The sequence below is a fragment of the Spea bombifrons genome, chromosome 10 (genome assembly GCF_027358695.1).
Source record: "Spea bombifrons isolate aSpeBom1 chromosome 10, aSpeBom1.2.pri, whole genome shotgun sequence".
Lineage (NCBI taxonomy): Eukaryota > Metazoa > Chordata > Amphibia > Anura > Pelobatidae > Spea > Spea bombifrons.
In genome coordinates this window covers 3,651,588-3,658,423 of record NC_071096.1, presented here as the reverse complement: position 1 = coordinate 3,658,423, position 6,836 = coordinate 3,651,588, and positions in this window count along the sequence as shown.

Genomic DNA, 6,836 nt, shown 5'->3' with positions numbered 1-6,836 from the left:
AGGTTTTCTGCATCCATAGTAAAACAATCTGTCCTCAAGCAACCAGAACTTCAGAGGAAAAAAAAAAGAAATTGTGGCAAAAATCAACAGCTACATTCCATGCAATTTGCTGATTGCTGTTCTTCTGAGGTATAAAATTGACTGCTTCCATGTGTATTGTTATACTGTAGCTACCCGCCTGTAAACTGGAATTAAGGCAAGACCACAACTGGGATGAGCTGGTGACTGTGGTTTGGGATCTGCACACAAATCCCTTGTTATTTGGAATTGTATCTCCCGTTCATTATCTTCGTCCAACTTTGTATTCACCCTCGGACCCCGCCAGGTATCTCGGAGCCGCGAGCTGTCTTTTTATTCACTAAAAAATGCGTTTATTTATAGACCATGAAGACAACAAACAACACGTAAATAGAACTTAAAACTACTCATTTTGGTGATTTACAGATATGCACAAGAGAGAAAACAAACAACTGTACCAAAAAAACCCACTTTCCGCTAAAATTCTTTAAACTCTAACAATATTCCGACCCAAAATACAATTGTTTGTGTATCGCGCACAGTCAAGTATATATTTAGATATTTTTCTTGAAAAGTGTGAACCAAGAAAATGTTAATTTATAGCAACCCCTCTAAATGTCTACGTAGGACAGCAGGTCCAGGGTAGCAGCAACTCAACAAAGCAGGGAGCCGGTTGCCCTCTCGGACCTGAGCGCCAGCGTTCCATTGTCCGATGTCCATCGAATTGGCGCGGCCTCCATAGATCACTTCTGGCCGAGACCAGACATCCTCATGGGCCGCATCGCGGAGGGGGCAGCTGGTGGCACTGCCCAGGGCCGTTCAGTTGGCCTCTTAAGTAGAGTGAACCTTCTCGAAAGCTTCCTTGATGCAAATATCAACCCCTTTTGAAGTTGAATGAAGATTCCACCAAGTTTTTGTAACGTTGTTGAGTTTGGTTGTTTCTCCCTTGGTCCCATAAAAGATATTCATTGCCCTACAATGCTTAATTGGGTCAAGTCAAGCGCCCTACACAAGGACTTTAGGTGCCCAACTTTATCCCAAATCCCATTACTTGATTTTTTAATTACTACTCAACCATCTCTATGGCACCAGACCTAGAGCCTTAGGTGAACCCTATCACCCACCCTATGTCATAATGCTTGTTACGTTATATAAACTCAAAAGAGTAACATGAATAGCAACAGAATATTTAAGGATCTGTGTCACAAACTCTGCACCATGCGCCGGACCAGGTCTTGTGACCAGCGGCTCTTTGTGAAGTCAACGCATTACGTCCATGTCATATTAACTTATCTTCGGGATTAGAGGACTTTGAGCGGCGGAACATAAAAAACATCAACCTAATTTGGCCAACCCTTAATAAGTCTCTGTTGATGTCCTAAAGCGACAGCGATGGCCCCTTCCTCCTGCATGGATATCCACCCCGGCCTTTCCATGCTTGTTTCGTCACAGGACATAAATTGAGAAGAATTTCAAAGAAATATAATTTAATCAACACAAAAGGAACAGAGAGTCCCTTAATGGCAGATCCAGAAATTGGGCTCATATGAAACTTGTTGTGGAGGACGACAGGCTACTGATTATGTTTATCTTTGGAAATCAGCGCCATTGGATGAGTTGGGCGGGGAAGGGTTTGGGGTAGAATTAGAGAATTAGATAACGTTAAGAATCCCTTTGAGGAAAATGTAACAATTCTGAAAATGTCTTTTTTTTTTTTTTTTAACGAAAGATCAGTCGTAGGAATCAATGCTTCCTTTACAGCGAGGGCCTCGGGGCATTGAGAATCAGGAGAGAATCCACAAATATTATCTTCGGATATTATCAAATTTAGTCAAAATTAACTCTTTCTTTATAATAATTATGTTTTAGATAGAATTCCGGGTTGTAGAACGTCAGCTAAGGCTCTGTAATATGAACACTAGATCACTTTTGGGATCTGGAATAATAGTTTCTAAAATGAATAATCACCCCCCCCCACCAACGGATCGAAAATTTCAAACTATAGCCTTAAACATCATGTTATTCATCATGTTATTTATCCTGGGAAAAAGAGCAGGAAAATGGGTAAAAAAAATGCAAATATGAGTTCTACTCTTTCAGAACGGAAGGTTATGAAATTGTGATTTTCAAAATGTTTCTGCTCATCTAATTTGCCAGTCCTTGGTTCCTCTCTAACCCATGGATCTCCAGATTTTTTGGGGGGATCTATTAGAGCTGTCATGGAAGCGTCTGTTGGAGTCCAACTTTTGGACGTTGAGGACCAAGAGCCATGGTTTGCCGAGGCTTCCGTCCTGGAAATGTATGAGGCAAAGCTACATTAAAATAGGTTTCAGGTTCTTCTGAGAAGCAAAGCCAAGATCGCCCGGTGATCTTATCGCTGACTTACTTAGTAAGCGCTACATGATCCTACTTGGGAACTCATCCAGGCCAACCCTGAGACTTCGGGATTCTACCTCATTCTTAAAGTAGTCATGTCTAATATTCCTCTTTGATACGGGACACCAGCATCAATACTAGAACGAGATAACGTCGGCTTTTCATAATCTGGTGACAGAACTCATAATTCTAGTTGATGTAAGGCAGACGGTCTGGGGGAGCCTTCGTGAATATGGGAAAACATGGGACAATATGTATGTATATATAAGAACGGGAACCATCAAAATGGATAAAAACAGGCTTTTTTTTACTTTTTATTGATTGTCTTGCATCTGATTTACTCTTCTGGAATTTTTAACTTCATTGGGCATCGACTTTGAAAAGTATCAATTCAACTTATCAACAGCTGGTCTTTTTTGAGGTTCCATGCGTGTTTCCTAATTTAAATAGCCGTTATACTTTTCTCCTTAAGCTTTCGCTATAAGAGGGAAAGAAAAATTCATTGCTCGCTCTTCCATGTCGTGGAAGCGGTGAGTCTTCTCCCGAGCGGCTATCATGGAACACGGCGGGGTGTGACCTTCCCCGGCGGTAACATAAAGTACAGAGAGTTAATTCATGGCAGCCAGGTCTTGGTGGGTTTACCTGTGGGGTCCTCCACGGCAGCTCGCTTGGCCAGCCGAGTTCAACTTAACAAACAATGTGGCCTAGTAATGAATCCTTAACAAAACCCCAATTTTAAAGGGATTACTGCGAGACCCTTGTAAAGAGTGTTCAATAAGCAGAGGCCTTAAAATCCATGCCTGTAATGGGCTGAGTGCCTGTCTTGCAAAAGCAGATCATTTCCTGAGGGTAAAAACGTTCATTTTACCCCCACCCCCCCCACCTATTGCAATCAAAAATGCAGAAATGAGGCCAGGTCAATAACGGACAAATAGAGGAATGGACTTTGATTGAGACCAGACGGCAAAAGGACACAAGAGCAGGCGGCGATACGCTGGCCTTTGTCCTAATTTCTTTCTCAAATTCCGGGACATTAAAAATAACCCCCCCCCTTTTTTTTCATTTCTTTTCTTTTTTTTCCCTCAAATTTTATTCCTTTTTTTTTTTTTTTAACACAACACTTCGCATTCACCGGCCCGTTAGGCTATAAATTTTCCATCTTTTATGGACAGGTGAACCTATAACCCGGGATTGTCACGCCGCGCGGTTAGTATTCCTATAAAAAAAAAATCGAAGCTGGTAGTCCCATTATTGAACGACGAAATAAAGGTCCTACATTCAGGGCTCGGAGACCCCGGCGGCCTACAGAGGCAGGAACGAGGCAACGAGGCACATTAATCCTACAGGAATCGAATAGGAAATTAGCGAGACATTGGTTTTGTGGTTGCAACGGGGAAAGCCGCGCTAGAGCTTATTTCTAATAACCAGTCTCAGTGAGCGGAGAAGGAGCCGATATTGCTGTAGGATACGCTGCTCGGAGTTTGCGGCTCCACCTAATGACTTCCCAAGCAATTTCCTGCTCTTCTCTACGGACTCCAAAGATTTTACCGTGGAAAATAATTTTTAACGATGAGGTTTGTGCTTTGGCTGTGGGTGGCCACATTAACTTATGGAGAACATTACCCCGAAAAGTGTAAACCCAAGTTCATTTGATGATAAATGGAAGGATACTCCACCACGCTCTGTCCTAGGAGTAAATAATATAAAAAATAAAAGCTAATGGGGGATCCATTTAATTTTTTGGGATAGGAAGCCTCCCCAGAATCCTCCCCTCCATGCATTTTCTATGGGACATCATGGAATTAAAAAGAGAACGTTAAAGAGCCTACGTTGGCTGGAGTGTCCCTTTGACTTAGTCGGAGAAGTTCCTCCTGGGTTCTGAAGCTTTAATAGGCACACTTTTTGTACAAGAAGAGAGGATCCACTTTTTTAGCAGGCGATAGATCACCATTTTGGGAATTCAAAGAAAATTTTATGAGAACGAAGGAAAATGAGCTACATGATGTCATGGTGTAAATGATGCTCGCTGGAAGGTAATGAATGAATCAAGGGGATGTGCTGCTTGCATCTGCCCGAGCTTCTGAATTTTAAATGCACCAAATCCAGATGTTTAAACGAATTAACCAGTTAAACCTGTCGAGGTTTCCCACAGCTCCTGATTCGTTTCGGTCACCGCCGGAGCCCCGTTGCCGTTTCAGGCTGTTGAGTGGTCCCGTCTGTGGGAAAGCCCTACAGGGGCTGTCACCTCATTCTTAGATGTGGAAAAGGGTCAACACAGAAGAACATCTTGTTGTTTTGCGTTACCTTTGGGCTTCCTATTATTGTTGTAGATCCCAGAATATATACAGAAAAATAATAATGGACTCATTTTTAAAGTTTTTTTTTTTCTAGTTAGAATAAAAATTTGAAAAGAGAACCCTTATGTTTTGGCTTCATTTTGCGGCAAAAATGCATGGAGATCCCAATGACGCTTGTGGGTTTTCCAAGAAATGCTTCAAGTGCTACATAATGTAGTAATTAAGATTGAAAAAGTCCATCAAGTTCAACCCTTCTACCTATCCTTCCTGCTTTTGATCCAAAAGAAGGCAAAAAAAATGTAAAATAATAATAAATAAGCTATTTTTCAAATTTTGCTACTCAGGAGGGAAAATTCCTTCTTGACTCCAATGGGGCGATCAGATTTCTCCTTGGATCAGGAAGCTCTGAAATATTTGTGGTTATTCCATCATTTATAGCCTTTATGACCACTCATGACATGTTGTGATGTCATGAGTGGTCACATGACCTAAAACATCATGGTATGCGGATATTCAACCGCTCTCATATTCTTCAGCATGCATTTCCATGGGGTAAAAAAATTCTACTTTCGGGCATTTTTAGGATATGCGTGGATTTTTATGCCGAGATCCAACCAGCTCCTCGTTGCCAACAAGGTATTCTCAGCGAAGCGTGGAGTCATATTGTCTGCTTAATGCCCTCCGTTGACACCTGTTGACCCCAAGAATGGGCCATAGAAAAGACCTAGCCTGCTTTATAGGAAAAGTGGCCATTGACCCTCCCGCCTCACCTCTAGGATGCCTATGCAGTAGTAATGAGTTCCTATCACCCCTCCCTCTGTTCCTCGTGCCTTATTTTTGGGTCGAAGTGTTACACTCTACATGCCGAGTTTTATTACCTCTCGAAATGACCTTTTGTTTTGTTGAGCGGGGGAATTACTGGACCAAGTAGCAGCCCAGAAGTCTAGCAGCAGAATAGTTCTACATGGGTGGCAAGTGATACAAACACATTGTGTTTAATAATTAGGGTCACCAATAAATTGGATGATTTAGAAAGAAAAAAAAAAGGACGGTAATAGAAAACATTCAGAGCAAAAGCATTAAAACGAGGAAAACATAATTAATTTGGAAAGGCAGACTCGTTACAGCTGAGGAATTCAGCCTTCGCATGAATACAAAAGTCTTCCAGAAGAGAGATCCATGCGACAGTTTATTAAGGGAAAGTTGGCTTCAAAGGAGATTGGATTAGTGGGAGTGATGCTGGAATGCAAATAATTATCTAAAAAAAGAGTATAGAAATTGTTTTCATCATACAAACCACATTTTAAATCAAAGCTGATCCAAAGTGAGAGTTAATGGGTACTGCTGGGGGCTTCACTTTTATATTTGGACTGAAATAGTTTAACCTATACATTGCCAGGGAGGTACGCGTCTTCTTTGGGCAACTACTCTGTTTTATTATTATTATTATTATTATTATTTATTTATTTTATGTTATAGAAATGTTTTAAAAATAAATTATACCCATACCTTTTTTCTATTAATAACCATACATCAGTAGCTAGATTCTTCCCCCAATTTACCCAGGTCTGGGCTGGACTGGGGATAAGTAAGAGCCCCTGATACTTTAAGGCCAGTGGTGGCCAAAATCTCCAACTTGTGGGAGTGGCTTTTAGGCACACCCATTTCCCCTCCTATGCCCATATAAAGTTAAAAAAGTTTGAGACTATCCCCGCCCACAAACATCACCAATCAAACACACACAAACGCCATCAGTTCCCTGGAGGCTCCCAGGTACGCCGATTTCATGCTGAAGCTGCCATATTGGTAAGTATTTGGCCCTACCAAGCCATTAGCCTGAGGTGCCAGATGGGTAGTCCAGTCCTGGTCTTGGGGGGCCCTACATTTAGCGCACCGACATTTTTTCTTTTCCCTGTTTGCACATATTTGAGGTTGTTGGCTCCTCATCAGACTGGTTGCAGCTCGCTGTCCAGGGGTTAATAGGGAGGAGGTTTAATTGCACCTCCCCCAACACATTAATAAGGTTTTGGTAGCAGTATAAACTGCTTTGTGTGCCCACTACGTAGGAGGTAAGAGTAGGTTCTCACCCTATTGAGAGTGTGCCTTGACGTGGCGGGTGAGCTTAATTATGCTTTGGCCAATTCA